This window comes from Salvelinus alpinus, unplaced genomic scaffold (assembly GCF_045679555.1).
Source record: "Salvelinus alpinus unplaced genomic scaffold, SLU_Salpinus.1 scaffold_424, whole genome shotgun sequence".
In the NCBI taxonomy this organism is placed as follows: Eukaryota; Metazoa; Chordata; class Actinopteri; order Salmoniformes; family Salmonidae; genus Salvelinus; species Salvelinus alpinus.
The window spans coordinates 1-11829 of NW_027256364.1; the positions used below are offsets into that span (position 1 = coordinate 1).

Below are 11829 nucleotides of genomic sequence, written 5' to 3' on the forward strand. Positions count from 1 at the left end.
ATTGGAAGAAGCAATTTCATAAATTCATCAAGTGCAGTGTCTGGATGCTCCTCATTAATCAAATCAGACCAACAAATATTTATAACATCTTCCACATCAGAGTCACAGCAGAATCTTTGTTTAACCTCTTATACAATAGTTACACAGCGAAGTGGAGACGGTTTGAATTCCGGAGCATTGGGAGAAGAGCACATATCTTTATAGTTTCCTGTTCCTGGGAGGGACTTTATTCATACAAGGACGCAGGTGCAGCTGGTTTGCAACACAGGATGATACTCCCAGGAACAGGAGATTATAATAGGACAGTTTCACAAGGTTAGGGTTATGGACACATACAATGGACATTTTCCATTACAGTCTGAACATTTTCATGTCATTAAATCATCAGTGGGCCAACAATGCAAACGTCAACAATGGAGCAAATGCATCACATCCAAATATCACTTGATTATCTGTAGTGCTGGAGGAATGACAAACCCAGATAAACACACACAAAGAGTTTAAAAAATGACAATTTATCACATGGAATCTGATCTACTCTATATTCAAACTGACATACTCCATATTCAATTAATGTTTTCTAATAAAAACATAGAAATATATGTTTGAGTATACTGTGTACAATTCAATTTCATATGGTATAAACAAGTAAACACATTATCAGTCAACAATATAAGACAATGGGAGCACTGTGTATGTTCTCTGATGAATTTTAAGTCAATGTGATGTGAAATATCAATTTACACAGTAGGAGAAGTAATTATTCTCTCTTCTGTGTGGATTCTCTCATGACGTTTAAGTGACTGTGAAGAGTAATATGTTTTCCCACAGTCTGAGCTTTTGTAAGCCTGGGCAAACTCTTTGCACACTGGGAGCATGTAAGGCTTCTCCCCTGTGTTGTTTCTGGTCCCATAACAGGTTAAAACCCTTTCCACATTGGGAGCAGTGGTGAGGCTTTACCCCTTGTGTATTTGTTCATGAGTTTTCAGGTGACATAAGTGGGAAAAACTCTTTCCACACAGGTAACAGAGGTACAGCTTCTCTCCTGTGTGTATTCTCTCATGTATTTTCAGAGTCCCAAACATTGCAAATCGCTTTCCACACTGGAATCAGTGGTAAGGCTTCTCCCCTGTGTGTATTCTCTCATGTTTTTTCAGGTAGCTTTTCTGGTTAAAACGTTTTCCACACTGGGAACAGTGGTAAGGCTTCTCCCCTGTGTGTATTCTCTCATGTCGTTTCAGGCTCACTAACTGGTTAAAACACTTGCCACACTGGGAGCAGTGGTAAGGCTTCTCATCTGTGTGTATTCTCTTGTGTTCTTTCAGGTTCCCTAACTGTTTAAAACACTTGCCACACTGGGAGCAGTGGTAAGGCTTCTCCCCTGTGTGAATTCTCTCGTGAACTTTCAGGGTACTTAAATGGTTAAAACTCTTTCCACACTGGGAGCAGTGGTAAGGCTTCTCCCCTGTGTGTATTCTCTCGTGAACTTCCAGGGTACTTAAATGCTTAAAACTCTTTCCACACTGGGAGCAGTGGTAAGGCTTCTCCCCTGTGTGTATTCTCTCATGTTGTTTCAGGTTCCCTAACTGTTTAAAACACTTGCCACACTGGGAGCAGTGGTAAGGCTTCTCCCCTGTGTGTATTCTCTCGTGAACTTCCAGGGTACTTAAATGCTTAAAACTCTTTCCACACTGGGAGCAGTGGTAAGGCTTCTCCCCTGTGTGTATTCCCTCATGTTGTTTCAGGTTCCCTAACTGGTTAAAACACTTGCCACACTGGGAGCAGTGGTAAGGCTTCTCCCCTGTGTGTATTCTCTCATGAACTTTCAGGGTACTTAAATGGTTAAAACTCTTTCCACACTGGGAGCAGTGGTAAGGCTTCTCACCTGTGTGTATTCTCTTGTGTTGTTTCAGGTTCTCTAAATGGTTAAAACACTTGCCACACTGGGAGCACTGGTAAGGCTTCTCCCCTTTGTGTATTCTCTCATGTCGGTACAGGTCCCTTAACTGGTTAAAACACTTTCCACAGTGGGAACACTGGTGTCTTCTTGTTGGTTTGGACGTGCCTGGCTCTGGTTCCTCTGAGTCTGGTCTTTCTCCTGCCAAAGACAATGTGTTTTTTAAAAAAGAGACCTGAATAAAACATCCACATGATAAATAGGCCTTGCTACGAGGGTAAATCCTAATCAGATCGCTCAATAGCCTAAGGCCAGTTTTAACAATCTTGGCGTGATTTTCAAACAACTGTTGTAGAGCTTCCTGGTAATTACTGATAACGTTTACATTACTTTTTTATTCATTCTGTTTTACAAGTCAGAACACAAAAAACTAAACCGTTCTTGGACACTCAAGACACAGACGTCGCTTAATTCCAATCGAGCAAGTGGTTCTAAATATATAACTTGCATAGCTGTATGATACAGAATGCAACCTACAGTCGTGGCCAAAAGTTTTGAGAATGACACAAATATTAATTTCCACAAAGTTTGCTGCTTCAGTGTCTTCAGATATTTTTGTCAGATGTTACTATGAAATACTGAAGTATAATTACAAGCATTGCATAAGTGTCAAAGGCTTTTATTGGCAATGACATGAAGTTGATGCAAAGAGTCAATATTTGCAGTGTTGACCCTTCTTTTTCAAGACCTCTGCAATCCACCCTGGTGTCAATTAACTTCTGGGCTAAAACATCCTGACTGATGGCAGCCCATTCTTGCATAATCAATGCTTGGAGTTTGTCAGAATTTGTGGGTTTTTGTTTGTCCACCCGCCTCTTGAGGATTGACCACAAGTTCTCAATGGGATTAAGGTCTGGGGAGATTCCTGGCCATGGACCCAAAATATTGATGTTTTGTTCCCACGAGCCACTTAGTTCCCCGAGCCACTTATCACGTTTGCCTTATGGCAAGGTGCTCCTTCATGCTGGAAAAGGCATTTTCCGGTTTCCTCCTGTATTTTCCGGTTTACCGGTTTTCCTCCTGTATTGAACACAGATCATCCCGTCTTCAATTTTATCGATTATTTACGTTAAAAAATACCTAAAGTTGTATTACAAAAGTAGTTTGAAATGTTTTGGCAAAGTTTACAGGTAACTTTTGAGATACTTTGTAGTCACGTTGCGCAAGTTGGAACCGGTGTTTTAATGGATCAAACGTTTTGGATATATATCGACGGAATTAATCGAACAAAAGGACCATTTGTGATGTTTATGGGACATATTGGAGTGCCAACAAAAGAAGCTCGTCAAAGGCAAGGCATGAATTATATTTCTATTTCTGCGTTTTGTGTCCCCTGCAGGGTTGAAATATGCTTCTCTCTCTTTGTTTACTATGGTGCTATCCTCAGATAATAGCATCGTTTGCTTTCGCCGAAAAGCCTATTTGAAATCTGACATGTTGGCTGGATTCACAACAAGTGTAGCTTTAATTTGGTATATTGCATGTGTGATTGAATGAAAGTTTGATATTTATAGTATTTTAGTTGAATTTGGCACACTGCATTTTTACTGTCTTTTGGCCAGGTGGGAGGCTAGCGTCCCACATATCCCAGAGAGGTTTTAAGTATTCAGACCCCATCACCTTTTCCAAATTTTGTTACATTTCAGCATTATTCTAAAATTGATTCAATTGTTTCCCCCCCCCCTCGTCAAAAAAAGAAACGTCCTCTCACTGTCAACTGCTTTTATTTTCAGCAAACTTAACATGTGTAAATATTTGTTGGAACATAACAAGATTCAATAACAGACATAATCTGAACAAGTTCCACAGACATGTGACAAACTGAAATTGAATAATGTGTCCCTGAACAAAGTGGGGGGGTCAAAATAAAAGGTAAGTCACTATCTGGTGTGGCCACCAGCTGCATTAAAGGAGGACTGTAGCATCTAATGATGAAACATTATGGAGTCTTAACTTCTCACGAGTCACCATCCCAGATCCGGGAGCACCCTCATCAGTAAAAAAGCTGACTAGCATAGCCTAGCATAGCGCCACAAGTAAATACTAGCATCTAAATATCATTAAATCACAAGTCCAAGACACCAGATGAAAGATACACATCTTGTGAATCCAGCCATCATTTCTGATTTTTTAAATGTTTTACAGGGAAGACACAATATGTAAATCTATTAGCTAACCACGATAGCAAAAGACACAACTTTTTTTTCTCCACCATTTTTTTCCTGCATAGGTAGCTATCACAAATTCGACCAAATAAAGATATAAATAGCCACTAACCAAGAAACAACTTCATCAGATGAGTCTGATAACATATTTATTGTATAGCATATGTTTTGTTAGAAAAATGTGCATAGTTCAGGTATAAATCATAGTTTACCATTGCAGCCACCATCACAACTCTCACCAAAGCAACTAGAATAACTACAGAGACCAACGTGAATTACCTAAATACTCATCATAAAACATTTCTGAAAAATACACAGCGTACAGCAAATGAAAGACAAAGATCTTGTGAATCTAGCCAATATTTCAGATTTTTTAAGTGTTTTACAGCGAAAACACAATATAGCATTATATTAGCTTACTACAATAGCCAACCACACAACAGCATTGATTCAAGCCAAAAATAGCGATAACGTATAAACCAGCAAAAGATATTAATTTTTTCACTAACCTTCTCAAACTCCTTCAGATGACAGTCCTATAACATCATATTACACAATATATATAGAGTTTGTTCGAAAATGTGCATATTTAGCGGCACAAATCGTGGTTATACAATGAGAATAGTAGCCAAGCTGCCAACAATATGTCGGGAGAAATCTTGGGAGAGGCACCTATTCTAATCAGTAACTAATCATAAACTTGACTAAAAAAATACAGGTTGGACAGCAAATGAAAGATACATTAGTTCTTAATGCAATCGCTGTGTTAGATTTTTAAAATTAATGTTACTACGACCTACAGCGTGCGTTAAAGCGAGACCGCACCGAAATTAATGGCGGAATACGCGTTTTACATTTTTCAACAGAACAACGAATTAACATCATAAATAGTTCTTACTTTTTGATGAACTCCCATCAGAATCTTGGGCAAGTTGTCCTTTGTCCAAAATAATCGTTGCTCGGTTGTAGAATGTAGTCTTCAACTTTGGAATTAGCAGTAAACATTAGCCATGTGGCTAAGACGTGTCCAACTCACTAGAACGCAGCACAAATAAATACCCGAAAAATCGCAATATACTGATATAAACTGATATAACTCGGTTTAAAATAACAACATTATAATGTCTTTAACACCTATATCAAATAAAAACAGAGCCGGATATATCTAAGGGCTATAACCGGAGCTTTCTAGAACGACATGCCGAGGTCCTTTTTGCGTCATGGCGAAGAGGAGAAAGAGTTCACACCACGTTGCCAGCCTATTTATAGGCCTTCAGATCTGCCTAGCGACTCCATTTCAATTCTCACTATTCGCTGACATCCAGGGGAAGTCGTATGCAGTGCATATCAACCAATAGAAGACAGGCAAATTAATAAACCGACCCTGGAACAGCCTGCAGAATTCAGCATTCTCACATCCTCATATGAAAATTGCTCCAACTCCAGTTCTGTTTTACTCACAGATATAATTCAAACGGTTTTAGAAACTAGAGAGTGTTTTCTATCCAATAGTAATAATAATATGCATATTGTACGAGCAAGAATTGAGTACGAGGCAGTTTAATTTGGGAACGAAATTATTACAAAGTGCAAACAGCACCCCCTATTGAAAAAAGTTAAAGGAGGCCTGTAGCTTCTAATGATGAATTACTATGGAGTCTGATGCTTTAAAGAAGAAGTTTAACCAAAATCAAGAAACTCATAAGTGATTCCATACATTGAAACTAGTCCAGTGGATTTTTTCCCTCTCCCTGTAGTGCTGTACTGAAACAGCTGCAAAACGTGACTCATTGCTGGATGCGGGCCTCGCTCTGCTGCTTTGCCAGTTAATTTGCTATTTTATTACAGCTTTGGCCTTTGTCTTTCACCTGGAGTTGTGTATTAATGTCTGAGAAAAACACACTTTTCAACATAAAACATATACAAAATAATCTAAGCAAAAAAAATTACGGGTTTTACAAAGAATATTCGTAAAAATCCAAATAACGTCACAGATCTTCATTGTAAAGGGTTGAAACACTGTTTCCCATGCTTGTTCAATGAACCATAAACAATGAATGAACATGCACCTGTGGAACGGTCGTTAAGACACAAACAGCTTACAGACGGTAGGCAATTAAGGTCACAGTTATGAAAACTTAGGACTCTAAAGAGGCCTTTCTACTGACTGAAAAACACCAAAAGAAAGATGCCCAGGGTCCCTGCTCATCTGCGTGAACGTGCCTTAGGCATTCTGCAAGGAGGCATGAGGACTGTAGATGTGGCCAGGGCAAAAAATTGCAATGTCCGTACTTTGAGACGCCTAAGACAGCGCTACAGGGAGACAGGACGGACAGCTTATCGTCCTCGCAGTGGCAGACCACGTGTAACAACACCTGCACAGGATCGGTACATCCGAACATCACACCTACAGGTACAGGATGGCAACAACAACTGCCCAAGTTACACCAGGAACGCACAATCCCTCCATCGGTGCTCAGACTAGAGGTCGACCGATTATGATTTTTCAACGCCGATACCGATTATTGGAGGACCAAAAAAGCCGATACCGATTAATCGGACGATTTTTATTTATTTATTTGTAATAATGAAAATTACAACAATACTGAATGAACACTTATTTTTACTTAATATAATACATCAATAAAAATCAATTATTAATGAAACGTGTTCAATTTGGTTTAAATTATGCAAAAACAAAGTGTTGGAGAAGAAAGTAAAAGTGCAATATGTGCTATGTAAGAAAGCTAACGTTTCAGTTCCTTGCTCAGAACGGGAGAACATTGTGAGCTGGCAGTTCCTTTAAACTTGAGTCTTCAATATTCCCAAGTGAGAAGTTTTAGGTTGTAGTTAATATAGGAATTATAGTACTATTTCCCTCTATACCATTTGTATTTCATTAACCTTTGATTATTGGATGTTCTTATAGGCACTTTAGTATTGCAAGTGTAACAGTATAGCTTCCGTCCCTCTCCTCGCTCCTCCCTGGGCTCGAACCAGCAACACAACGACAACAGCCACCATCGAAGCAGCGCTACCCATGCAGAACAAGGGGAACAACTACTAGAAGGCTCAGAGCGAGTGACGTTTGAAACGCTATTAGCGCGCGCTAACTAGCTAGCAATTTCACTTCGGTTACACCAGCCTCATCTCGGGAGTTGATAGGCTTGAAGTCATAAACAGCGCAATGCTTGACGCACAACGAAGAGCTGCTGGCAAAACGCACGAAAGTGCTTTTTGAATGAATGTTTACGCGCCTGCTTCTGCCTACCACCGTTCAGTCAGAAACTTAGATACTTGTATTGTATGCTCAGTCAGATTATATGCAACGCAGGACACGCTAGATAATACCTAGTAATATCATCAACCATGTGTAGTTAACTAGTGGTTATGATTGATTGTTTTTTATAAGATAAGTTTAATGCTAGCTAGCAACTTACCTTGGCTTACTGCATTTGCGTAACAGGCAGTCTCCTTGTGGAGTGGAACGAGAGAGAGGCAGGTCGTTATTGCGTTGGACTAGTTAACTGTAAGGTTGCAAGATTGGATCCCCCGGGCTGACAAGGTGAAAATCTGTCGTTCTGCCCCTGAACAAGGCAGTTAACTCACCGTTCCTAGGCCGTCATTGAAAATAAGAATGTGTTCTTAACTGACTTGCCTAGTTAATTAAAGGTATAAAAAAATAATAATAATAATTCGGCGCCCAAAAATACCGATTTCCGATTATGAAAACTTGAAATCGGCCCTAATTAAATCGGCCATTCCGCTTAATCGGTCGACCTCTAGCTCAGACTGTCCGCAATTGAATGAGAGAGGCTGGACTAAGGGCTTGTAGGCCTGTTGAAAGGCAGGTCCTCACCAGACATCACCGGCAACAACGTCGCCTCTGGGCACAAACCCACCGTCACTGGACCAGACAGGACTGGAAAAAAGTGCTTTTCACTGACAAGTCGCGGTTTTGTCTCCAGGGGTGATGGTCGGATTCGCGTTTATCGTCGGATTCGCGTTCATCGTCGAAGGAATGAGCGTTACACCGAGGCCTGCACTTTGGAGCGGGATCGATTTGTAGGTGGCGGTGTGTCACAGCATCATCAGACTGAGCTTGTTGTCATTGCAGGCAATCTCAACGGTGTGCGTTACAGGGAAGACACCCTCCTCCCTCATGTGGTACCCTTCCCGCAGGGTCATCCTGACATGACCCTCCAGTATGACAATGCCACCAGCCATACTGCTCCTTCTGCGCGTGATCTCCTGCAAGACCGGAATGTCAGTGTTCTGCCATGGCCAGCGAAGAGCCCGGATCTCAATCCCATTGCGTACGTCTGGGACCTGTTGGGTCGGAGGGTGAGAGCTAGGGCCATTCCCCCCAGAAATGTCCGGGAACTTGCAGGTGCCTTGGTGGAAGAGTGGGGTAACATCTCACAGCAAGTACTGTCAAATCTGGTGCAGTCCATGAGGAGGAGATGCACTGCAGTACTTAACCTGTTTGGGATAAGGGGGCAGCATTTTCACGTTCGGATGAAAAGTGTGCCCAGAGTAAACTTCCTGCTCAGGCCCAGAAGCTAATATATGCATATTATTAGTAGTATTGGATAGAAAACACTCGGAAGTTTCTAAAACTGTTTGAATTATGTCTGTGAGTATAACAGAACTCAAATGGCAGGCGAAAACCTGAGAAAAATCCAACCGGGAGGTGGGAAATCTGAGGTTTGTAGTTTTCAACTCATTGCCTATCGAATGTACAGTGTCTATGGGGTCATATTGCACTTCCTAAGGCTTCCACTAGATGTCAACAGTCTTAGAACATTGTTTGAGGCTTCTACTGTGAAGGAGGGGGGAACGAGAGCTGTTTCAACCAGAGGTCTGTCAGCGGCATGAGCTGATCATGTGCCTAAACGTGAGACAAAGGAATTCTCTTGTTGGAACATTATTGAAGATTTATGTTAAAATCATCCTAAAGATTGATTCTATACATCGTTTGACATGTTTCTACGAAATGTAATATACATTTTTGACCTTTTCATCGGAACTTTCGCCTGGACTTGCCCGCGCCTCATGAGTTTGGATTTGTTTACCAAACGCGCTAACAAAAGGAGGTATTTGGACATAAATGTTGGACTTTATCGAACAAAACAACCATTTATTGTTGAACTGGGATTCCTGAGAGTGCATTCTGATGAAGATCATCAAAGGTAAGTGAATATTTAAAACGCTATTTCTGACTCAACAACATGGCGGGTATCTGCATGGCTTGTGTCTGAGCGCCGTACTCGGATTATTGCATGGTTTGCTTTTTCCGTAAAGCTTTTTTGAAATCTGACACAGCGGTTGCATTAAGGAGAAGTATATCTATAATTCTGTGCATAATACTTGTATCAACTTTTATAAGTTTATTATGAGTATTTCTGTAAATTGATGTGCCTCTGAAAATTTGCCGGATGTTTTCGATGCACAACATTACTGACCATAAAGCGCCAATGTAAACTGAGATTTTTGGATATAAATATGCACTTTATCGAACAAAAGATACATGTATTGTGTAACATGAAGTCCTATAAGTGCCATCTGATGAAGATCAAAGGTTAGTGATAAATTTAATTGAATCTATATTTCTGCTCTTTGGCTGGAAAATGTCTGTGTGTGTTTTTGTGACTAGGCTCTGACCTAACATAATTATATGGTGTGCTTTCGCTGTAAAGCTTTTTTCAAATCAGACATGATGGGTAGATTAACAAGAAGTTAAGCTTTAATTTAGTGTATTGCACTTGTGAATGCATCAAAGTTACATATTTCAATTTTTTTTTTTTGAATTTAGCGCTCTGCCTTTTCAGCGGAATGTTGTCGAGGGGTTCCACTAGCCATAAGAAGTTAAGACTCCATAATGTTTCATCATTAGATGCTACAGTCCTCCTTTAAGACTCCATGTTTCATCATTAGAAGCTACAGTCCTCCTTTAAGACTCCATAATGTTTCATCATTAGATGCTACAGTCCTCATTTAAGACTCCATAATGTTTCATCATTAGATGCTACAGTCCTCCTTTAAGACTCCATCATGTTTAGAATATGTCTGGAAGCGCTAATCCAACTATTCTACTCTCATCCTTTCAGTTTTAATAATATTTAATAATACTAATAATGTTATAATAGGTAATAACTTTAATAACTAGGGTTAATACCTGCCTTGCGCACCAACAAAATCTTTATCTTTACCCCCCTCTAACAATACCGCTACAGAATTAGCATAGTAGGCCATGTAATTTAGGGTAATCTGAAATATTTAGGACTAACTAACTATTCCTTGCCACCCATTCTGGAACTCACTGCAGCTCTTTGTTAAGTGTTGCTGTGGTAGCTGACGTGTAGTGTTGCGTCATCCACATACATAGACATAGCTTTACTCAAATGTCGATGGCACCTACTTGTTTCAATCTTTGCCAAACAGCTGCCCTGTGGAATTCCTGATTCTACCTTGATTTTGTTGTACAGGCTTCCATTAAAGAACACTCTCTGTGTTCTGGTAGACGGGTAGCTCTGGGGCGGCAGGTAGCCTAGTGGTTAGAGCGTTAGGCCAGTAACCAAAAGGTTGCTGGATCGAATCCCCGAGCTGACAAGGTAAAACTCTGTTGTTCTGCCCCTCAACAAGGCAGTTAACCCACTGTTCCTAGGCCGTCATTGAAAATAAGAATTTGTTCTTAACCAACTTGCCTAGTTAAATAAAGGTTACATTAACAAAAAGCTATTTATCCACAATATTGCAGGGGGTGTAAAGCCATACGTTTTTTTCAGCAGCAGACTATGATCGATACTGTCAAAAGCCGCAATGAAGTCTAACAAAACAGCCCCAACAATATTTCTATCATCAACTTCTCTCAGCCAATTAGTCATTTGTAAGTGCTGTGCTTATTGAATGTCCTTCCCTATAAGCTGAAAGTCTCAATTTGTTTACTGTAAAATAACATTGTATCTGGCCAAACTATTTTTTCCAAAAAATGTAAGGGTTGGTAATAGGCTGATTGGTCGGCTATTTAAGCCAGTAAAGGGAGCTTTACTATTCTTGGGTAGTGGAATGACTTTAGCTTCCCTTCAGGCCTGAGGGCACACACTTTCTAGTAGGCTTAAATTAAAGACAAGGCAAATAGGAGTGGCAATATCGGCCGCTATTATCCTCAATTTTCCATCCACGTTGTCAGACACCGGTGACATGTCATTGTTAATTTTTTGCCCAAATTTCATTGAAGATGCTCCATTTTTTTTTTTACTATCATTCTTCATGTCATTTATCTTTGAATCATAGTGTAGTTTCTTCTTTTTTTCAGTTTAGTCACATGATTTCTCAATTTGCAATACGTTTCATTTCATTCATTCATCATACCATTTTTTAATTCCTCATCAATCCACGTGGAATTAACAGTTTTTGCAGTCATTTTCTTAATGGGTGCATGCTTATTAGTAACTGGGATAAGCATTTTCATAAATGTGTCAAGGGCAGCGTCTGGTTGCTCATCATTACACACCACGGACCAACAAATATTATTTACATCAAAAACATAGGAATCAATACAAAACGTATTGTATGACCTCTTTTACACAATATTAGGCCCAGCCTTTGGAACTTTGGTTTTCCTAGACATGGCTACTATATTGTGATCACTACATCTGATGGATCTGGAAACTGCTTTAAAACACATTTCTGCAGCATTAGTAA

The 11829-nt window shown here is 40.0% G+C and overlaps 1 pseudogene; it reads right to left on the reverse strand.

Annotated features, from left to right (window-relative positions):
* Nucleotides 1-8: 8 nt before the first annotated feature.
* LOC139567391 (zinc finger protein 135 pseudogene) lies at nt 9-8451 on the reverse strand (annotated as a pseudogene).
* Between the last annotated feature and the right edge of the window lie 3378 nt (nt 8452-11829).